This window comes from Bombina bombina, chromosome 3 (genome assembly GCF_027579735.1).
Source record: "Bombina bombina isolate aBomBom1 chromosome 3, aBomBom1.pri, whole genome shotgun sequence".
NCBI lineage: Eukaryota > Metazoa > Chordata > Amphibia > Anura > Bombinatoridae > Bombina > Bombina bombina.
Genome location: NC_069501.1, coordinates 136,156,706 through 136,181,279, shown reverse-complemented (window position 1 = coordinate 136,181,279; position 24,574 = coordinate 136,156,706). Strand labels below are relative to the sequence as shown.

Genomic DNA, 24,574 nt, shown 5'->3' with positions numbered 1-24,574 from the left:
TATTTATCGCACTTCACCTGTTGTAGCTCCATGAGGACTGGACTTCAGAAACACTGAATTTGAAGCATTATATACATAGCTTTACATGAATGTTACAGTAACAAACGCATTAATGTACAGTGAATCAGTTAAAAGCATTAGAAAATAAATCTAGCAATGGACATCGCCTAAAGCTTGCACTAAAGGTCTGGAAATCATATAAACACATAGCTCTAATAGAAAAAATAGCTCGGCTTTAGGTCCCGTGACTGTCTATCCACCAACGCTAATACAGAGAACACTAACTTGGCCCCACCCCCTGCCACAGGCAAATCATATGACGTCACTACGTGCAAGCTCCGCCCCTCCCTTTCGTCGCTGCGTCATTCCCGCCAACCGCACAGCGCGGAACAACCAACTCCCCCGCCGGAAGTTACCCATCCCGACTTCCGTTTGCGCTCTGCACACTGGTTTCCGCCCTCCTCTGGAGTGTTTTGTTTCCGTCGGCGTGTTGACGCTGTAGCTCATTTCCGTTGGTGTTGAAGAGTTTGAAATTAAAGAGAGCGAGAAATAAAAAGAGGTAAGAACACGCAAAGAGAAATACCTGGATATACGGAGTGGTCGGGGGCGCGCAAATTTTAATATGGAAATCTTTTATATAAAAAGTACGAGTGTGTTTTTTTTTGCAACGTAAATAAGATGCAGTGGTGTCTTTCAGACAGTGGGTTAACCCATTCCTTGCCTGACACGTCAGTTCTCTAGTAATGAAAGGGTACATGTTTCCTGTTTTATTTTATTTTTATTTGTTTACACTTTAATTTAGACGAACATGTGTTGTATGTGACAGCTTGTTTTATCTGCTTTCTTCAGATTGGTTGTTTACCAGGGCCCCTATACCCTGACATGAGGCACGTGCTGGGCTATAGGTACATGTGTGTAGCCTGAAGGAGATAAATGAAGGTGATGAGCCTTATGTCTGCCACATAATCAGTTCTCAGGATATTAATGGGGGATTCAAGTGTAAACAATAAAATGCATTATTTATTTTGTTTTAAAACTATTTACTTTCTGTATCATATGGTTAACCCTATATTAAGCTACAGAGGCCCTTGAGCTTGTATTCAAAAGTTAAAGGGATACAAACCCCACATTTTTCATATTGGTGGTGAGAGTCCACGATTTGTTACATATGGGATATACATTCCTATCAGGAGGAGGCAAAGTTTTCCAAACCTCAAAGCCTATAAATACCCCACCCACCTCACTCATATCTCAGTTTAAACTTTGCCTCCTTTGGAGGTGGTTAAACATACTTTAACCAAGTGCTTAAGATATGTGATTCAGTGTATATCGAAGTCTGTTTTTTCCTCAGAGTACAATGTTTGTCAGAGGGAGGTATTGCCTAAGGTTTACATATGTTGCTGAAGTTAGCTCTTTATTCGGTCAGCTTCTTATTCGAAGATTGAAGTTAGCTTACTTTTCACCCAGCATCTTTTTCAGGTTAGCTTCTTATTCATGAAAGTAATCAATTATTAACAAAACAAACAAGGAAAGGTGGCGCTTACCAATTGTGGGGGTCCCTGTATAGGAGCAGCGTTTTCTTTTGCGTCGGCACTGGTCTGTTTAATCCAAGCTGCAGCACCTGGAGCCCAGAAAGACACGCATCCGTTAAAGGCGCTCACTGTAGCCAGAGGAATCCAAAGAAACTGCAGACATGTTTCACGTGGTGCTCGACGCTTGATCAGCAGTGATCAAGCGTGGAACACCACACGAAACATGTCTGCAGTTTCTTTGCTGTGACCCTGACCTAATGCTAGTGGAGCTAAGGCTTCTCTCTGTTTTTATATCGTGTTCCTATTAAAGTTATTACTTTTTTACCCACATCGTTGATGGTGACTTGTGAATTTTGGAGAATTGGTTGCTGCTTTGGATATTTTGGATATCGCTTGCTGCATATGCTCCTTCCTGTGATGCCCGGGAATATCTTTGGATTCCTCTAATTATTAACCCCTTAACGACCAAGGATGTGTCATGCACGTCCTCCATTTGGTGTAAGTTAATGACCAAGGACGTGCCTGACACGTCCTCTGGGTTTTGAAGTGCTGGAAGCGATCATGGACGCTAAGGCATCACTGCAATACCCTTTTTACCCACTAATGCAGAGAGGGCCACTCTGCATCTGCCATCGATGGTGCTGATAGTTTTTTATTATTATTTGATCCCATTTGGCGGTGAAATGGTGGCCTGAAATATACCAAAATGGGCCTAGATCAATACTTTGGGTTGTCTTCTAAAAAAAAAAAATATATACATGTCAAGGGATATTCAGGGATTGCTGAAAGATATCGGTGTTACAATGTAACTGTCACTAATTTTGGGGAAAAAATGGTTTGGCAATAGCAAAGTGCTACTTGTACTTATTGCCCTATAACTTGCAAAAAAAGCAAAGTACACGTAAACATTGGGTATTTCTAAACTCAGGACAAAATTTAGAAGCTATTTAGCATGGTTGTTTTTTTGGTTGTAGATGTGTAACAGATTTTGGGGTTCAAAGTTAGAAAAAGTGTTTCCCCCCCCCCAATTTTTTCATCATATTTTTTATAATTTTGTTTTATAGTAAATTATATAATATGATGAAAATAATGGTATCTTTAGAAAAGTCAATTTAATGGCGAGAAAAACTACATATAATATGTGTGGGGTACAGTAAATAAAAGGAAAATTACAGCTAAACACAAACACCGCAGAAATGTAAAAACAGCCCTGGTTCTTAACGGTTAGAAAATAGAAAAATGGTCTGGTCAATAAGGGGTTAAAATGGCATCAAACTTGGCAACCTAACTTCCATGCATTTTAATAGGAAATTCTTAATAAGGGACCAATCATTTCCTCTATAAAAACCGTCTTGGCTCACCCAGATTTGGTATGTTTCCCACAAATTTGGCATCCCTCTATAGGAAAAAGTTAAATCTAGTCTGAGCCAAATGATATTTATCATAAATGATGTCACCAATCTTGGCACTCTAGCCTCCATGCATTTCAATAAAATATTCTAAATAAGGATCAGAGCATTTCTTCTGTAAAAAACATCATTACTCTTACTAATTGTGCATCTCTCTAGTTAAAACAGTTAAAGGGACACTGAATCCAATTTTTTTTTCTTTCATGATTCAACTCAAAATTTTAAGCAACTTTCTAATTTACTCCTATTATCAAATGTTCTTCGTTCTCTTGCTATCTTTATTTAAAAAGCAGGAATGTGATGCATAGGAGCCGGACCATTTTTGGTTGAGAACCTGGGTTATGCTTGCTTATTGGTTGGTAGATGCAAGCACTATCATGGTGCTGAACCTAAAATGGCCTGGCTGCTAAGATTTACATTCCTGCTTTTAAAATAAAGATAGCAAGAGAACGAAGAAAAATTAGTAATAGGAGTAAATTAAAAAGTTGCTTAAAATTTAGTGCTCTATCTGAATCATGAAATAAATATTTTTCCAGTGTCCCTTTAATCTAGCCTGAATAAGGAACTGAACATTTCCTCTATGAAAAAAAGTTGGCTCACCCAGACTTGGTTTATTTTCTATTAATTAAGCATCCCTCTATAGAAAAAATAAAATAAAACTACCCTGAGCCAAATTATATTGTGAAAAAATATTGCAGCAAACTTGGCACCCTAACTTCAATGCATTTCAACAAAAAATTCTGAATAAGGAACTGAGCATTTCCTCTATGAAAACCATCTTAGCTCACCCATATTTGGCTTGTTTTATACTAATTGGGCATACCTCTATATAAACAAGTTGGATCTAGCTTGAGCCAAATAATATTAATCGTAAAATATGGCACCATGCTAGGTACCCTAATATATGCATTTCAAAGGTAAATTCTGAATAAGGAACAGAGCATTCCTTCTAGGAGAACCTTTTTTGGCTCCTCTAGATTTGCTTGTGTTCTATTAATTGAGCATCCTACTATGGGGAAAAAGTTGAATATAGATTGAGCCAAATGATATTGATCATGAAATATGACACCATACTTGGCAGTGTAGCATCCATGCATTTCAGTGGGAAATTCTGAAGAAGAAACCAAGCATTTTCTCTATAAAAAAAAAAAACCAACAACTTGGCTTATCCATATTTGGTTTGTCTTCTACTAACTGAGCATCCTTCTATAGGAAAAAGTTGAATCTTGTCTGAGACAATTCATATTGATTATAAAATATGTCACCAAACCTGGCATCCTAACATCCTTGCATTTCAAAGGCAAATTCTGAATATGGCACAAAACATGGGACCACAGCCTTCATGCATTTCAATATGAAATTATAAATAAGGAACTGAGCTTTACATACATAAAAATAATAATAGAGGAACAGATTGATATAGAAATTAGGATTCCAGGTTTGGTGCGATATTTTATATCATTTGACTCAGGTTAGTTTGATCTTTTTTCTATAGAGGGATGCCCAATTATTATAAAAGAAGCCAAATTTGAGTGAGCCAAGATAATTTTAATAGAGGAAAAGCTTGGTTCCTTATTCAGAACTTCCCATTGAAACCCATGGAAGTTTGGATGACAGGAGTGGTGCCATATTTATTGAGCAATATCATTTGGCTCAGACTACGTTGAACTTTTTCCTATAGAGGGATGCTCAATTAGTATAAAACAAGCCAAATCTTGGTGAGCCAAGATGGTTTTCATAGAGGAAATACTCCTTATTCAGAATTTCCCATTGAAATGCATTGAAGTTAAGGTGCTAGATTTAGTGTTATATTTTATCATCGATATCATTTGGCTCAAGCTATCTAGAGGGATGCCCAATTAGTATAAAACAAGCTAAATGAGAATGAGCCAATATGGTTTTAATAGAGTAAAAGCTTGGTTACTTATTCTGAATATCCTATTGAAATGCATTGATGCTAGGTCCCCAAGTTTAATGCCATATCCTATGATCAATATCATTTGACTCAGACTAGATTGATCTATGCCCAATGAAGGCTGAAACTATCGTCTGGGGTTGCTGTGTTCCTTGTTCAGAGGGGAATTGCCTGGTATTTTGGCGCTAGACTGACCGTAATAGGTGGGATCAGACTGATAAACTACAGGAAAGTTCTACTCTGTGAAAAGCATTACTGGGCTAAAAAGAAGCTGCACCCAGGCGGTAAATCGCCATAGAACAGGCTAACAATGGTGTTGAGCCAATTGTTCGTTCCTGTGAGCGTGCTTCTCTCTGTGTGTATTTAGTCTCCCTAAGGGAAAAAGGGGCAATGAGACGTGGACTCCTTGCTCAGTGTGCTTAGAGGAATATGGCTACACCTCACTGACAAGGCCCAATGATGGCCGAAACGATCGTCTGGGGTTGCTGTGTTCCTTGTTCAGAGAGGAATTGTCTTGTATTTCGGCGCTGGACTGACCGTAATAGGCGGGATCAGACTGATTAACTACAGGAAAGTTCTACTCTGTGAAAAGCATTACTGGGCTAAAAAGAAGCTGCACCCAGGTGGTAAATCGCCATAGAACAGGCTAATAATGGTATTGAGCCAGTTGTTCGTTCCTGTGAGTGTGCTTTTCTCTGTGTGTATTTAGTATAAAACAAGCCAAATATAAATGAGCCTATATGGTTTTAATAGAGTAAAAGCTTGGTTACTTATTCAGAATTTCCTGTTGAAATGCATGGATGATGGGATGCAAGGTTTGATGCCATATTATATGATCAATATTATTTGGCTCAGGCTAGATTTCATTTTTTTTATATAGAGGGATGCCCAATTAGCATAAAGCAAGCCAATTGTGAGTGAGCCAAGATGGTTTTAATAGAGTAAAAGCTCGGTTACTTATACAGAGTCTACCATTGAAATGCAGGGAAATTAGTTTACAGTGTTTGGTGCCACATTATATGATCAATATTAGTTGACTCAGGCTAGATTGATTTTTTTTATATATATAGAGGGATGCCCAATTAGTGTACAACAAGCCAAATGTGAGTGAGCCAAGATGTTTTTAATAGAGTAAAAGCTTGATTACTTATTTAGAATCTCCCATTGAAATGCATGACAAGTAGGGTATCGGATTTGGTGCCATATGTTATGATCAATATAATTTGGCTCAACCTAATTTTAACTTTTTTAAAGATGGATGCCAAATGTGAGTGAGCTAAACGTAAAAGCTTGGTTCCATATTCAGAATTTCCCATTAAAATGAATGGAAATTATGGTGCCATGTTTGATGCCAAATTTCATGATTAATATCATATTAACTTTGCTAATTGTTGTTTAATAAATAATTACTTTTATGAATAAGAAGCTAACCTGAATAAGATGCTGGGTGAATAGTAAGCTAATTTCAATCTTCGAATAAGAAGCTGGCCGAATAAAGAGCTAACTTCAGCATCATGGTTAACATGTTCTTCCCTCTGTATATACCTTCTAATGGGCTATCTGTAAACCGGTCGCAGTGATTCATCTTCTGCCTCCCTTTACAATTACTCCTATATATGTTCCTCTGCTGATATGTTTTAGCACTGGTATGCCTGTCTGCTTGCAGTGGACGAGTCTCTATCAGCATTATTACGGTAAGTATTTTTTCTTTTACAGACACTCCTAGCTAATTTGGGCACTTTTCTGTTTTAAAAGTTTATGCTTTTTATATACTGTTATATTGCTGCCCAGGGACAGATCTGTTTTAATTTTTTTGAGGAACGGTATTTAAACCACAATTATCTTAGTTTCCTTGCCACAGTATATTATATTAGATCTCAGGAATCTAAGATGCTTACCTTGCTACTTTTTTTTTTCTCTATGAGCATGCCGCTGTGTAGTGTCTCCTTTATGATCATAATTTTTTTAAAGTAAATTTTGCTTTTTTTTTTTTTTGCTGCAATTTTTGCGCCTTTTTTACTTTAAATAGTAGTTCATTACAACGCTTAGACCCCCTCATTTGAGTATAGGGGTTTTATATACTACATAAGTTTATATTATTAAAGCAGTCTATACAGTGTTTTATAACCTTATATTTATTGACAAAGACTTTTCCAATCCTCAGTTATTTTTTAAGCTAGGAATTTTTTTTAAAGGATTTTTTTTTTACTTGTTTTACTTCTTTTCAAACATGTTTTTCTATGCCATAATGGAACATCCTGCTTCTGTCCCTGAAATCACTATAGGACCTGAGTCTGTTGAACACATTTCTACCAAAGCTAAGTGTGTTTTTTGCAAAACTTCTGAAGTGCCATCTTCAGCAAATTTATGTGACTCGTATATTATTTTGATCTCGCCCTAATGATTTACCTATGGTTTCAATTTCACAGATGGATGTAGATGGCGTACCCTCAGCAATGAAGAAATTTATTGCTGCTTCAATTGAGAAGGCCCTGACTGAAATTCTGCTTTCAAATAAGCGAAAGATCAGCTAATGTTTTACCTTCACCTAGTAAAGTATGTACTGATCAGACTAATACTGACGTATCTTCTCATGATAATTCCTCTGATACTGAGGCTCCCTCATCTGATACTGAACCAGATAAATCTTCTTTTTTATTTCAAATTGAGCATATTCGTTCTCTTTTAAAAGAAGTTTTAGTCACTTTAGGAACTGAAGAAGCTAAACCTTCTGAGGATATTCCTTGTAACAAGTTAAATTCCTTTTTTAAGTCTAACATTGTTATTCCAGAGATTTCCTGTTCCTAGCGCAGTTTCTAATATCTCTAAAGAATGGTCTAAACCTGGTACTTCTTTTAACCTTTCTTCTAGTTTTAAAAAATTGTATGGGGAACTATCCCTAAAGTAGATGGGGCTATTTCTTCTCTAGATGAACGTACTTCGATTCCCTTAGAGGATGTTATAAGGCCAGCTATATATATTGCTGACGTAGTCGCTGCCTGAACTATTTGGCTCTCTAATCTTGCTTAGCAATTTTCTTCGGACCCCGAATGTTGTAATATTCTAAATTTATTACAAGAAGGAAATCTTTTTATCTGTGATGCAGTGTTTGACATTATCAAGATCAATGTTAAAACTATGTCTTTAGCAATTCTTTCAAGAAGAGCTTTATGGCTTAAATCTTGGAATGCTGATATCTCTAAAATGAGATTACTATCTTTCTTTTCAGTGTAAGAATCTGTTTGGTTCACAATTAGATTCAATTATTTCTTCCATTACTGTAGGCAAGTCAGTTTTTCTGCCTCAAGACACTAGATCTAAAGGGGAATTTAAGGCTCCAAATCGTTTTCTTTTCAAAAACAAAGATCAGAAGCCTCCCCCTCTCCAAAAACCCCTGGCTCTAATTGGAGACCTTCTTCCAATTGGCATAAACCTAAACAATTCAAGAAACCTAATCCTGTCCAGAAAACAGCATGAAGGTATGGCCCCCAACCCAGTTCTTCTGGTAGGGGCAGATTAAAACTTTCAGAAAATTTGGTCACAATCTATCCAAAATCCCTGGATTCAGAATATAATCTCTGAGATATCGAATTGGTTTCAAAATCAAACCCTCAAAGAGACTGTTTATTTAACTCCTGTTCCAAAACATCCAGTAAAAGCTCAGGCTTTTCCAACATGTGTCTCAAATCTAAAATTGATGGGAGTGATTGTCCCAGTTCCTCTACAGGAACAAGGAAAGGGTTTTTACTCAAATCTATTCATGCCAAAAGAAGGAGAATTCCTTCAGACCAATTTTGGATCTGAAAACACTAAAAAATTTGTAAGAATTCCAACTTTCTAGATGGAACCTATGACTATTCTACCTTTTGTTCAGCAAGGTCATTATGTCCACAATAGACTTACAGGATGCTTATCTTCACATCCCTATTCATCTAGACCATTTTCAATTTCTGAGATTCTCTTTTCTAGAAAAGCATTTTCAGTTTGTTGCTCTTCCATTTGGCCTAGCAACAGCACCAAGAATATTTTCAAAGGTTCTCAGTGCCCTTCTATAATCAGAGAGCAGGGTATTGCGGTGTTTCCTTATTTGGACAATGGCCATTTTTTGGTCACTTATTTAGTATTCCAAATAGACTGTCCATGACTCTTTCTCTGACAGAAATGAGACAAATTAAGTTAGTTTCAGCTTGTCTAAACCTTTAGTCTCTATCATACCCTTCAGTGGCTATTTGCAAGGAGTTGTTAGGCCTAATGATTGCAGCATCGGACACGATCCCCTTTGCTCGTTTTCATATGAGACCTCTCTAACTTTGCATGCTGTGCCAATGGTGCAAGGATTATACTCGAATATCACAACTAATATTCTTGGATCCCAACACTCGTTTTTCTCTGACATGGTGGCTAGACCGCCAATTTCTTCAGTGGGCCTCCTTTGTTTGCCCTACCTGGTCTGTGATTACTACAGATGCATGTCTTATAGGTTGGGGAGCAGTATGGGGCTCTCTGACTGCACAGGGAGTTTAGAATTCCAATCCATATCTTAGATCTGTGTGCTCTTTTCAAAGCTCTTCAAGCTTGGCCTCTTTTGAAAACGAACCTTTCCTTCATTTCAAACAGACAATATCACAACAGTGGCATATGTCAATCATCAAGGGGGAACTCTAAGTTACCTAGCCATGAAAGAAGTATCTAGGAAACTTTCTTGGGCAGAAACCAATTCCTGTCTCATCACTGCAATTCACGTCCCAGGTGTGGACAACTGGGAGGCAGATTACCTCAGCCGTCAGTCACTACACTTGGGGGAATGGTCTCTCCATCAGATGTATTCTCACAAATTGTTCAGATCTGGGGTCTTCCACAAAAATATCTAATGGCCTCTTGTTTGAACAATAAACTTCCCAGATACATTGCAAGGTCATGGGATCCTCAGGCAGTAATGACGGATGCTTTAGCAGTCCCTTGGTCATTCCAATTTGCTTATATATTTCCTCTATTAGTTCTAATACCCAGAGTGATTTCAAAAATCAAGATGGAACAATCATCTGTACTTCTGATAGCTGCTGTGTGGCCTCTCAGCATCTAGTATGCAGATCTAGTTTGGATGTCCAGCTTCCCGCCATGGTATCTTCCTCTAAGATCAGACCTTCTGTCTCAAGGTCCCTTCTTTCATCCAGACATAAAATATCTGAATTTAATGGCATGGAGCTTGAACGCCTAGTTCTCAGTCAGAGTTTTTTCAGACTCTCTAATTAAAGGGATAGTAAACACCAAAATGATTTTCTTGTATGATTCAGATAGAACATACACTTTTAAACAACTTTCCAATTTACTTCTATTATCAAATTTGCTTCATTCTCTTGATATCCATTGCTGAAGGAACTGCATTGCACTACTGACAGCTTGCTGAACACATCTGGTTAGCCAATCACAAGAGACAAATGTGTTCAGGCACCAATTAGCAGCAGCTCCCACTGGTGTATGATATGTGCGTATTCTTTTTCAACAAGGGATACTAAGAGAACTACTATTTGGAGCAGAATGGGGGGTGTTCTAAGAATTTTGCTTGTTTAACCCTTTTAATGACTGTAAACACATAGTAAAAGAAGGGATTTTGTTTTTAAATAATACTCTCAAATAAAATATAGCGATATATCCCTTTTTAAATGCCATTGAAAGAACCCCCAAGGAGCCTGTGTTACTTATAAAATGCCCTATTCACTGATAATCTTTAAACATGGTTTCTGGCAGCATAAATATTGATAGACTAAATGAACCTTGTTCTTATTTTCGACCTTATGTAATGTTTGATAAATTGTATTTTATTTAGAAACCAGGCAGACAATTAAGGCAATAGCTGCATGTTTGTCTGTTTAAGACAAACATGCAGCTAATGGCTTAAAATTCTGCCTTGTTTCTTAATAAAATACAATTTATCAAACACTACATAAGGTTACAGAGAAGTACAATTGTCTGGCTCCTAATTTTTTAACAGGTTGGTCAAGCACTGAGCTAGAGCATACAACTTTCTAATTTACACCTATTATCAATTTTTCTTCTCTTGGTATTTGAAAAGCAGGATTGTAAGCTTAGGAGCCGGCCCATTATTGGTTCAGTACCTGGGTAGTGCTTGCTGATTGGTGGCTTTGTGGTAATATTTGTATGTGAGCTGAGATCCCTTCTTTACAGGAATTGCAGTTTTGTAAACAAATTCAAATGCAGTAATAGAACCAAATTATAGGAAAATAGACCTGTGTTCTGAAGCAAATAAATGTATTGATTGGTGTGGATATAAATAACTGTGGAAAAAAATAACACTGTTGCCTTTAGTGAGTGTATTGATAGTGAATGTGTATTGGGGGTGAGTACTGTTTTATAGGGAGTGGAGCAGAAGGTTTGCATTGAGCCAGAAGGTATGTTAATGGTGTATGTAGAATTTTATGAAATATGACAAGTTTATTGCATGAGATGATTTATTTCTCACACACAATGTAACAAATCTCACTCTGAATAGATATGTGGACAAGACAAAACAGTTATAGTATTAGAGAAATAATTGATTGACTTGTTATGTAATCCATGTAGCAGCATATAGTCATGCTTTAAACTACTACTTTTTTCAGACTACTGGTTAATGTTTGGTTTAATTGCTTTTCATTGTTAAAGTTTCGCTTACAACATTCAGTTTTTGTTTTGCTTTACGTTTAACAATTACTGACCGAGTCAGTTGAATAAGTCACTTGAAAACATAAAGGCCTAGAGTGCAGCTGTTAACATTATTTCTTCTGTTATGTGTGATCAGTCCACGGGTCATCATTACTTCTGGGATATAACTCCTCCCCAACAGGAAATGCAAGAGGATTCACCCAGCAGAGCTGCATATAGCTCCTCCCCTCTACGTCACTCCCAGTCATTCTCTTGCACCCAACGACTAGATAGGATGTGTGAGAGGACTATGGTGATTATACTTAGTTTTTATAACTTCAATCAAAAGTTTGTTATTTTTCAATAGCACCGGAGCGTGTTATTGCCTCTCTGGCAGAGTTTGAAGAAGAATCTACCAGAGTTTTTACTATGATTTTAACCGGAGTAGTTAAGATCATATTGCTGTTTCTCGGCCATCTGAGGGAGGTGAAAGCTTCAGATCAGGGGACAGCGGGCATATGAATCTGCATTGAGGTATGTAGCAGTTTTTATTTTCTGAATGGAATTGATGAGAAAATCCTGCCATACCGTTATAATGACATGTATGTATACTCTACACTTCAGTATTCTGGGGATGGTACTTCACTGGAATTACTCTGTAAAAAGTACATTAAACCTTTTAATAGGTATTTATTATGTTAAACGTTTTTGCTGGAATGTAGAATCGTTTGCATTTTCTGAGGTACTGAGTGAATAAATGTTTGGGCATTAATTTTCCACTTGGCAGTTGCTTGTTTTAATTGTGACAGTTTCGTTTCTCTCTCACTGCTGTGTGTGAGGGGGAGGGGCCGTTTTTGGCGCTCTTTGCTACGCATCAAAAATTTCCAGTCAGTTACTCTTGTATTTCCTGCATGATCCGGTTCATCTCTAACAGAACTCAGGGGTCTTCAAACTACTTTGAAGGGAGGTAGATTCTCTCAGCAGAGCTGTGAGACTTATATATTGACTGTGATTAAAAACGTTGCTCTGTAATTTTTACGTTTCAAATTTAATTATTGTTACTTTACTAATGGGAACAAACCTTTGCTAAAAGTTGTGTTGTTTTCAAGGATTGATGCTATAACAGTTTTTTCAGTTCATTATTTCAACTGTCATTTAATCGTTTAGTGCTTCTCTGAGGCACAGTACGTTTTTGTTAAATAAGATTGTAACCAAGTTGCAAGTTTATTTGCTAGTGTGTTAAACATGTCTGATTCAGAGGAAGATACCTGTGTCATTTGTTCCAATGCCAAGGTGGAGCCCAATAGAAATTTATGTACTAACTGTATTGATGCTACTTTAAATAAAAGCCAATCTGTACAAATTGAACAAATTTCACCAAACAGCGAGGGGAGAGTTATGCCGACTAACTCGCCTCACGTGTCAGTACCTGCATCTCCCGCCCGGGAGGTGCGTGATATTGTGGCGCCTAGTACATCTGGGCGGCCATTACAGATAACATTACAAGATATGGCTACTGTTATGACTGAAGTTTTGGCTAAATTACCAGAACTAAGAGGCAAGCGTGATCACTCTGGGGTGAGAACAGAGTGCGCTGATAATACTAGAGCCATGTCTGATACTGCGTCACAGCTTGCAGAGCATGAGGACGGAGAGCTTCATTCTGTGGGTGACGGTTCTGATCCAAACAGATTGGATTCGGATATTTCAAATTTTAAATTTAAATTGGAGAACCTCCGTGTATTACTAGGGGAGGTTTTAGCGGCTCTTAATGATTGTAACACTGTTGCAATACCAGAGAAATTGTGTAGGTTGGATAAATACTTTGCGGTACCGGCGAGTACTGACGTTTTTCCTATACCTAAGAGACTAACTGAAATTGTTACTAAGGAGTGGGATAGACCCGGTGTGCCGTTCTCACCCCCTCCAATATTTAGAAAGATGTTTCCAATAGACGCCACCACACGGGACTTATGGCAAACGGTCCCTAAGGTGGAGGGAGCAGTTTCTACTTTAGCTAAGCGTACCACTATCCCGGTGGAGGATAGCTGTGCTTTTTCAGATCCAATGGATAAAAAATTAGAGGGTTACCTTAAGAAAATGTTTGTTCAACAAGGTTTTATATTGCAACCCCTTGCATGCATCGCGCCGATTACGGCTTCGGCAGCATTTTGGATGGAGTCTCTGGAAGAGAATCTTAGTTCAGCTACGCTAGACGACATTACGGACAGGCTTAGAGTCCTTAAGCTAGCTAATTCATTCATTTCGGAGGCCGTAGTACATTTAACCAAACTTACGGCTAAGAACTCAGGATTCGCCATTCAGGCACGTAGGGCGCTGTGGCTAAAATCCTGGTCAGCTGATGTAACTTCTAAGTCCAAATTACTTAATATACCTTTCAAGGGGCAAACTTTATTTGGGCCCGGTTTGAAAGAAATTATCGCTGACATTACAGGAGGTAAGGGCCACGCCCTGCCTCAAGACAAAGCCAAAGCTAAGGCTAGACAGTCTAATTTTCGTCCCTTTCGGAATTTCAAAGCAGGAGCAGCACCAACTTCCACTGCACCAAAACAGGAAGGAGCTGTTGCTCGTTACAGACAAGGCTGGAAACCTAACCAGTCCTGGAACAAGGGCAAGCAGGCCAGGAAACCTGCTGCTGCCCCTAAGACAGCATGAATCGAGGACCCCCGATCCGGGACCGGATCTAGTGGGGGGCAGACTCTCTCTCTTCGCCCAGGCTTGGGCAAGAGATGTTCAGGATCCCTGGGCGCTAGAGATCATATCTCAGGGATACCTTCTAGACTTCAAATTCTCTCCCCCAAGAGGGAGATTTCATCTGTCAAGGTTGTCAACAAACCAGACAAAGAAAGAAGCGTTTCTACGCTGTGTACAAGATCTGTTATTAATGGGAGTGATCCATCCGGTTCCGCGGTCGGAACAAGGACAAGGGTTTTACTCAAACCTGTTTGTGGTTCCCAAAAAAGAGGGAACTTTCAGGCCAATCTTGGATTTAAAGATCCTAAACAAATTCCTAAGAGTTCCATCGTTCAAAATGGAAACTATTCGGACAATCTTACCCATGATCCAAAAGGGTCAGTACATGACCTCAGTGGATTTAAAGGATGCTTACCTTCACATACCGATTCACAAAGATCATTACCGGTATCTAAGGTTTGCCTTCTTAGACAGGCATTACCAGTTTGTAGCTCTTCCATTCGGATTGGCTACGGCTCCAAGAATCTTCACAAAGGTTCTGGGTGCCCTTCTGGCGGTACTAAGACCGCGAGGAATTTCGGTAGCTCCGTACCTAGACGACATTCTGATACAAGCTTCAAGCTTTCAAACTGCCAAGTCTCATACAGAGTTAGTTCTGGCATTTCTAAGGTCGCATGGATGGAAAGTGAACGAAAAGAAGAGTTCTCTCTTTCCTCTCACAAGAGTTCCATTCTTGGGGACTCTTATAGATTCTGTAGAAATGAAGATTTATCTGACAGAAGACAGATTAACAAAGCTTCTAAATGCATGCCGTGTCCTTCATTCCATTCAACTCCCGTCAGTAGCTCAATGCATGGAGGTGATCGGCTTAATGGTAGCAGCAATGGACATAGTACCCTTTGCACGTCTACATCTCAGACCGCTGCAATTGTGCATGCTGAGTCAGTGGAATGGGGATTACTCAGACTTGTCCCCTACTCTGAATCTGGATCAAGAGACCAGAAACTCTCTTCTATGGTGGCTTTCTTGGCCACATCTGTCCAGGGGGATGCCATTCAGCAGGCCGGACTGGACAATTGTAACAACAGACGCCAGCCTACTAGGTTGGGGCGCTGTCTGGAATTCCCTGAAGGCTCAGGGACAATGGAATCAGGAGGAAAGTCTCCTACCAATAAACATTCTGGAATTGAGAGCAGTTCTCAATGCCCTTCTGGCTTGGCCCCAGTTAAAAACTCGGGGGTTCATCAGGTTTCAGTCGGACAACATTACGACTGTAGCTTACATCAACCATCAAGGAGGGACAAGAAGCTCCCTAGCAATGATGGAAGTATCAAAGATAATTCGCTGGGCAGAGTCTCACTCTTGCCACCTGTCAGCAATCCACATCCCGGGAGTGGAGAACTGGGAGGCGGATTTCTTGAGTCGCCAGACTTTTCATCCGCGGGAGTGGGAACTTCATCCGGAGGTCTTTGCCCAAATACTTCGACGTTGGGGCAAACCAGAGATAGATCTCATGGCGTCTCGCCAGAACGCCAAACTTCCTCGCTACGGGTCCAGATCCAGGGATCCGGGAGCGGTTCTGATAGATGCTTTGACAGCACCTTGGAACTTCGGGATGGCTTATGTGTTTCCACCCTTCCCGCTGCTTCCTCGATTGATTGCCAAAATCAAACAGGAGAGAGCATCAGTGATTCTAATAGCGCCTGCATGGCCACGCAGGACTTGGTATGCAGATCTAGTGGACATGTCATCCTGTCCGCCTTGGTCTCTACCTCTAAGACAGGACCTTCTGATACAGGGTCCATTCAAACATCAAAATCTAACTTCTCTGAAGCTGACTGCTTGGAAATTGAACGCTTGATTTTATCAAAACGTGGTTTTTCTGAGTCGGTTATTGATACCCTGATACAGGCTAGGAAGCCTGTTACCAGAAGGATTTACCATAAGATATGGCGTAAATACCTATTCTGGTGCGAATCCAAAGGTTACTCCTGGAGTAAGGTTAGGATTCCTAGGATATTGTCCTTTCTACAAGAAGGTTTAGAAAAGGGTTTATCGGCTAGTTCATTAAAGGGACAGATCTCAGCTCTGTCCATCTTGTTGCACAGGCGTCTGTCAGAAAATCCAGACGTCCAGGCCTTTTGTCAGGCTTTAGCTAGAATCAAGCCTGTGTTTAAAACTGTTGCTCCGCCATGGAGTTTAAACCTTGTTCTTAACGTTCTACAAGGAGTTCCGTTTGAACCCCTTCATTCCATTGATATAAAGTTGTTATCTTGGAAAGTGTTATTTTTAATGGCTATTTCTTCGGCTCGGAGAGTCTCTGAGTTATCAGCTTTACATTGTGATTCTCCTTATTTGATTTTTCATTCAGATAAGGTAGTTCTGCGTACTAAACCTGGGTTCTTACCTAAGGTAGTCACTAACAGGAACATCAATCAAGAGATCGTGGTTCCTTCCCTGTGTCCGAATCCTTCTTCAAAGAAGGAACGTCTTCTACACAATCTGGATGTAGTTCGTGCCCTCAAGTTCTACTTGCAGGCAACTAAGGATTTTCGACAAACGTCTTCCCTGTTTGTCGTGTACTCTGGTCAGAGGAGAGGTCATAAGGCTTCGGCTACCTCTCTCTCCTTCTGGCTTCGTAGCATAATTCGTTTAGCCTATGAGTCTGCTGGACAGCAGCCTCCTGAAAGAATTACAGCTCATTCTACTAGAGCTGTGGCTTCCACTTGGGCCTTTAAGAATGAGGCCTCTGTTGAACAGATTTGCAAGGCTGCAACTTGGTCTTCGCTTCATACTTTTTCCAAATTTTACAAATTTGACACTTTTGCTTCTTCGGAGGCTATTTTTGGGAGAAAGGTTCTTCAGGCAGTGGTTCCTTCTGTATAATGAGCCTGCCTATCCCTCCCGTCATCCGTGTACTTTTGCTTTGGTATTGGTATCCCAGAAGTAATGATGACCCGTGGACTGATCACACATAACAGAAGAAAACATAATTTATGCTTACCTGATAAATTCCTTTCTTCTGTTGTGTGATCAGTCCACGGCCCCGCCCTGTTTTTTAAGGCAGGTAAATATCTTTTAAATTATACTCCAGTCACCACTTCACCCTTGGTTTCTCCTTTCTCGTTGATTCTTGGTCGAATGACTGGGAGTGACGTAGAGGGGAGGAGCTATATGCAGCTCTGCTGGGTGAATCCTCTTGCATTTCCTGTTGGGGAGGAGTTATATCCCAGAAGTAATGATGACCCGTGGACTGATCACACAACAGAAGAAAGGAATTTATCAGGTAAGCATAAATTATGTTTTTGTGCCTTGAGCAAACAATAAGGCATAAATGGGTATTAAAAGATTTTGGTTACAATGAATTTAAATAATTTTTAATATACCTGATACATAAATAACATCCTGTATTTTCTATGTAAAGAGACACTTATTGCACTAATATTACAAGTTTTCAGTTCAGTGTTGCACTTATGGACTATATGAAATGCCACTTTCACAGGTAGCACTTTTGAAAACCAGGTATCAGCTTTTTCTCTTGGTATTGTACATTCAAAAGAAAGATGTGTTTTCTCTTGGTATTGTACATTCAAAAGAAAGATGTGTATCACAAAGAACTTAACCAAAAACACTACTTGTGTGCAACTTTTGTGTTTTATCGGGTTAGTGTTATCCAACATGTATTTTAGTGCTGGCCCTCATAGAAACCTTTATCTGAGGGAACGAATGCACTATCTGCATGATATATATTAACCATGGGCTTGTATTGGTCAAAACAAAATGCAAGCAGTATGGATTGTGCTACAGCAGGGTTTGACAATTCCGGGGATAAGGGTGCTACTGGCACCTTAAAATTATGGCCTGTTGTTTCAAGCCCCTAAGACCATAGCTTTTCCCACTTACTCTTACCAGCTGTCGATTGCTGCAGCTATAATTTAGCCCAGTGTGGCTGGATCCTTACTAGGCAGTGCCCCTGGATACTAAATGACCCAGAATCCCGCACAGCCAAAGAGGTACAGACCTTTTTTGTTGGCTCAGACACTCCTTTCTGGTCATGGCGCACAGGCCAGAGTCACTAGGAAGCAGGAGAGAGGCCAGGCTTCTCTGGAAGTTGAGCTGCAGCTGTCAGGTGAGTGCTAGAGGCAGGCACCGTTGTTGCTCTTGAAGCTCGAGGCTTCATCTGGGCGGTAAGGGTGCGACTGGTTGGCTGACCTATTAAAGGTATATTAAACAGTGCTCCTTTGGTAAAACAAAAATGTTAAATCAATGTAAATGTAAAAAAAACATCAATTAACTTGTTTTCGTGCAAAATTAGTATTTAGAGATTCTCAGTGTAGCCCTACCCCCAATGTTTAAAAAGAAATGTAGGTTTTGAAAATCCTCTGCTCTTAAAAGACACGATGAGTCCACGGATTTCATCCTTGTGGGATATTCACCTCCTGGTCAGCAGGAGGAGGTAAAGAGCACCACAGCAGAGCTGTTAAATAGCTCCTCCCTTCCCTCCCACCCCAGTCATTCTCTTTGCCTATGTTAGTGATAGGAAGAGGTAAAGTGAGGTGTTAGATTAGATTCTTCAATCAAGAGTTTGTTATTTTTAAAGTAGTGTCAGAGTGTTCTGATTTATTCTAGGGTGTAGCCGTAGTCCATATCAGTCTCTACAGTAGAGCTTTTGGTGGCTTTAAAGCAATGGGAACTTGTGGGACATAATTCTCACTGCGCCTCCCATACATTGATGCTGCGTTTATCCTGATGGCCTAAGCAAACTTAACTCAGGCTTTATCCACAGGGCTATGGGAGGGAGAGGACCTCTTAAACCAGCTGAGCTGCCCTACTGTCGGGCAGATTTTAAAGGTAAGTGCTGACTTTTATTCTTGGTCTGAGGTAAAGAAAAAAATTCAGGACCGACGAAGTGGAGCACTTTACTGGGACACATATCTCGTATGTATGAAAGGGGGATCCTGTGACAGCATATTACTATCAGGCACTGGGGTTGAGAGAGAATAGAAGATGGCTTATCTGGGGGCTCTTATATCAAGAGTATTTATTCCCTTACACCGAGCTGGAAAAAATATGAAAAGGCTCAGGAGGGGTGATGCTTGGTGTACTGTCTCTCATCAGTACTACAATTTGCCCCAGGTGTTACAAAGCAGAGTTCAGTTATCTCCCGGTGGCCTACCTCTAAAAACACTAATGGCGACCGGGAGGTTGTGTGGCAACGACCACGACGGGCGGGGTTATTTATGGTGCAATTTTCCAATCTCTGGGCTCCATTAAACAATAGGAAATCAGAGTTATGGGTTATCACTCCCACGAGGGGTGGAGCTAGGTTTGAGCTCTTGGTCCATTTATTCCATTCATCGGAAGGAAAGAGGAAGTGTTGTTTTTCCTTACAGTACTCATTGCTATCATTTAGTTCCGGATAGCGCTACAGCTGCGTTCCGGTTTTGCATAGGAGTTTTAAGTGTCACTGAGTTGTATGACTTTTTAGTAGTGGGTACTGGTGGATGAGCACCTCAGCATGCTATATCTGAGGTGTAGGTAGATACTTATTTGCGTGCTAATCTGGCTCATTTTTTTTTGCGCAAAAGAATAAAACGTTAGCTTCAAATTTAAAGGAACAGTAACGTTTTTTTATATGGTATCTTTATTAAAAGAATTTAAGATGTTTATTTGTTTAATTTATCCTTAGTGAAGCTTAGGATAGAACAAGACAACACTCAAAGATAAAGAGTTACTTTTTTAATTTAAAGAAACGGTAACGTTTTTTATATGGTATCTATAATAGTTCAGCTTCGTGTAGACAGGTTGTCTGACGTTTCAGCTGGGTCAAACTGAGGGTATGGATGGAAAGTTATTCATGCGTCTTCACTGTTTGACTTAATAATAATAATAGATGCGTTTCTTTTTAACATTTAAAGGGACAGTACCACTTGCCATGTACTGATTCTATTTGCAATTGGTTAAGTTCCTTTTATTCCATTATTCTGCTATATGTGAGGCAGGGTGATTAAACAAGTGTGCATTATTTTTTTCTCCTCACATGCAGTGCCCTGCGGTTCCTTGCTATTTACCATCTGGAATTGCGGCAAAAGACATTGTTTACTTAATGTCATGACAATGTTTGACAGCAATGTTGACATGCTAATTTGCTTTTTTCTGCGCTCAGAAATCAGATTTTATTTTTAAAATTTAAAGAGAGTAACTTTTTTATCTTAATTTTTATTAAAATTCAACTGTTTATTTGTTTGATTCATCCTTTGTGATAGGATGGAACAAGAGCAGACACAAAAAATAGTTACTTTTTAAATTTAAAGAGACAGTAAAGTTTTTATGTGTTAATTTTTATTAAAATATTTCTCTTTCTGTTGACAATGGTCAATCTATGCCACAATTTTCTTCTATAGTGTCTCACAAAATGTTTAGGGCCCTCATGCAGTGTCATGCGTTTCCTCTCACACGCCACCCGGAGTTACTCTGCATTTCATGCATTCTATGTTTTTCCCACGTGGTAGAAAATCATTACTAGAGGAATTATTTTCAATCATTTAGGGTGATTGATTCAGTAGTGCCTTTTCCGAATGGTTCTTCCCTGTTAATTGAAAGAGGAAGATACTTCGGGATTATCTGAGAGAGAAATCTCAGACTCGGATGAATACTATATTTATTGATCCTGAGGTTGTTTTTCTTTCAGTTTTTTTAGTTTAAACACCTTCATTGGTTACTTTAGGAGGTTTTAGCTTCCCTGGGCAACTCCGACACTACTGGTGTAATCTATCCTAGTGTGTCCAGTAAGTTATAAGGAATGGAAGAGCAGCATTCCCTATATTTAAAAACATGTTCCCCATAGCCGACTCGGCTACGGAGTCCGGGCAAATATTCCCTAGGGTGGAAGAAGTAGCTTCCAGTTTCGCTAGAGAACTACTATATCCTTAGTGGATAGTTGGGTTTTTCAAATGTCCTATGGACAAAAGTTAAAAAGGGGAAAAAAAAGTTGTACACCAGGGCTTACAGTGGCAACCAGCTGTGTACTTTGCTACAGTCACAAGTGTGACGGCATATTGGCCTGATGCTGCTAAGTAAGAAACTTCCCTGGATAAAGCCCAGGATAGGTTTAAAAGCGAATTGGCTAATTCCTTTATTTCGAATGCTTCCTTTCAAGTTATCACTCTGGGAGCATAGGTTTCAGGTTTCTCTGTTCCAGCTCACAGAGCCTTATGGTCAGAGCCTTGTTTTACGGATGGATGCTCTAAGTCTAAACTTTTAGCGATTCCTTACAAGAGGAAGAACTTGTTGGGACCTGGCTTGATGGAATAATTTCTTTTGAAATTTAAAGAATTTCAAAATATAAAAAAAAATAAAAAATATCCAAGTAGCCTGCATGAAGGAAACGTCTCCAATCCTAGACCGGATCTTGTAGGGGGCGGATTTTCCTTCCTCGTTCAGACTTGGGTTTGAGGATCCCTAGGCAGTAGATATAGTGTCCCAGGGATACAAATTAGAGTTAAAAAGTTTTCCTCCCAGAGGCAAGTTTCTGTTTTTCAAGATTATCTGCAGATCAGTCAAGTGGAGAGGCGTTCTTACACTGCGTAGGAGACCTCTTAGATCTGGGAGTGATTGTTCCAGTTCCAATACAGGTACAGGGTCTGGGTTTTTTATCCCAAACGGTGTGCGTTTCCCAAAAAAGAGGGAACCTTCAGACCACTTTTTAGATCTCAGGAGTCTAAACAAATTTCTTAGTATACCGTCCTTCAAGATGGAAACTATTCGTTCCATTCTTCCCTTGATCCAAGAGGGTCAATTTATGAGTTGAATTAAAGGACGCGTTCCTTCATGTATCATTCACTAGAATCGTCTCAAGTTCTAAGGTTTGCCTTACTGGACGAATGTTTCCAGTTTGTGGCTCTTCTTTTTGGTCTTGCCACAGCTCTTAGAGTTGTCACAAGGGCTCTTGGACTCTGTTGACGGTGCTTTGGTTACAGAGCATTGCAGTGGCGCCCTATCTGGACGTCATCCTAGTCCAGGTGCCATCCTTACAGCAAACAAGATTTCACACGGACATAGTGTTATCCTTCCTGCGATCTCACGGGTGGAAGGTAAATTTGGGAAAGAGTTCCTTAGTCCCGAGCACCGGGTTAACTTTCTTGGGAACCATAATAGATTCCATTTCAATGAATGAACAGTTATCGATTCTTGTCTCCATCTTGGGTGATTGTGGCAACAGACACCAGCCTTCTAGGGAAGCAGTCTGCAGCTCCCTAAGGGCTTAGAGGGTTTGGACTCATTCTGTATTTCCTATACACATTCTGGAACTGAGAGCGATCTACAATGTGCTTTTGGCCTGGCCTCAGTTAAGCTTGGCCCAGTTTATCTGGTTCCAGTTGATCTACATGTAGTCAGTGGCTTACATCAATCAGGGGAGTTCCTTACCGATGACCTGTTGGCGAGTCACATCCCGGAGGTGGAACATTTGAGAGGTGGATTTCCTGAGCAGGCAGTCCTTTCATCTAGGGGAGTGGGAACTCAATCCGGAAGTGTTCTCCAGCTTTTTCTCCATTTGCTTTCTTCCTCGGGCCCTTGTTCGACTCAAGCAAGAGAGGACTTCGGTGATCCTCATAGCACCGACTTCGCCTTGTAGGATTGGTATGCAGATCTGGTGGACATGTCATCTCTGCCACCTTGGGGGCTTCTGTTGAGAAGGGACCTTCTAATTCAAGGCTCTTTCTTCACTCAAATCTGGTTTATCTGAAGCTGACTGCATGGAGATTGAACACTTATTATTATCCAAGAGGGGTTTTTCTGACTTGGTCATTGTGACCATGATTCAGGCTTGAAGGCCTGTTACTAGTCTATTTTATCTTAAGATATGGTGTTAATATCTCTATTGGGTGATTCCATTTGCTACTAGTTCCCTAAGGGGTAACAGTTCTCTTTTTTGTTACACAAACTCTGTTTGATGTTCCAGATGTACAATCATTTTGTCAGGCCTTGGTCAGGATCAGGCCAGTGTTCATACAGTTACTCCTCCATGGAGTCTGAATCTAGTTTTCAGAGTTCTTCAAGGGTCTCCGTTTGAGCCTATTCTTTCCTTTAGATTAGATATTGTGTTATCTTGGAAAGTTTTATGTTCTTTGTTGCTAATTCGGAGAGTGTCAGAGCTCTTGGCTTCTCAGTATGAGTCTCCTTATCTTATTTCCATTCAGATATGGTAGTTTTATGTACTACAATTAGGATTTCTTCATAAAGGTTGTTTCTGATTGGAACATTAATCAGGAGATTGGTGTCCTTATCCTTTTTTCTCAGAAGGATGGACTTCTGTTCAATTTGGACGTGGTCTGTGCTTTAAGAATTTTCTTTACAGGCGACTAAGACGTCAGTCGTCTTCTTTGTTGTTTTCTTTGGGAAACGTAAGGGTCAGAAAGCTACGGCTACCTCTCTTTTTTTGGTTGAAGAGTATCATCCGTTTTGCATATGAGACTGCTGGACAGCAGCTTCCTGAAAGAGTTATGGCTCATTCCACTAGGGCTGTTGCTTCCTCATGGGCATTCAAAAATGGAGCTTCGGTAGAACAGATTTGCAAGGCTGAAGCTTGGTCTTCTCTTCAAACTTTTTCTAAATTTTACAAATTTGATACTTTTGCCTCGGCTGAGGCTGCTTTTGGGAGAAAGGTTCTTCAAGCAGTGGTGCCTTCCGTTTAGGTTCCCTGTCTTGTCCCTCCCTTTTCATCCCTGTTCTCTAGCTTTGTTATTGTATCCCACAAGTAAGGATGAAATCCGTGGACTCATCGTGTCTTTAAAAAAAAAAAAAGAAAATTTATGCTTACCTGATAAATGTATTTATTTTTAGACATGATGAGTTCACGGCCCGCCCTGTTCTCTGAGACAGGTATTTTTTTTTTTTTGTAAACTTCAGACACCTCTGCACCTTGGCTTTTCCTTTCTCTTCCTAACTTCGGTCGAATGACTGGAGTGGGAGGGAAGGGAGGAGCTATATATAGCAGCTCTGCTGTGGTGCTCTTTGCCTTCTCCTGCTGACCAGGAGGTGAATATCCCACAAGTAAGGATGAAATCCGTGGACTCATCGTGTCTAAAAACAAATAAATTTATCAGGTAAGCATAAATTTTCTTTTTTAATCTGTCAGTTCTGGGCATGAGCACTATTCACTAGCCTAGAAGTTTTCTGACATCAGGCTAAGATAAAATTTCCTGCAAAGTCCTCCTCCTCCTTGTAAGGCTGTGACAGGAAGCCCAAATGTAGAGCAAAAAAATATATAAAAGGTAAAATCCATTTAAATAGATCATACATATTGCAATATTTTCTTTTAAAATGACACTCAAGTCAAAATAAACTTTTATGATTCAAAA

At 39.8% G+C, this 24,574-nt stretch overlaps 1 protein-coding gene across 2 annotated transcripts in view; it reads left to right on the top strand.

Annotated features, from left to right (window-relative positions):
* The first annotated feature begins 385 nt into the window (after positions 1-385).
* Positions 386-24,574, top strand: part of GABPA (GA binding protein transcription factor subunit alpha) — a 205,203-nt gene continuing 181,014 nt past the window's right edge. For both annotated transcript variants that reach the window (XR_008401326.1, XM_053706003.1), the window contains exon 1: positions 386-559. The gene's annotated coding sequence lies outside the window, so the exon portion shown is untranslated. The remainder of the gene's footprint in view (positions 560-24,574) is intronic.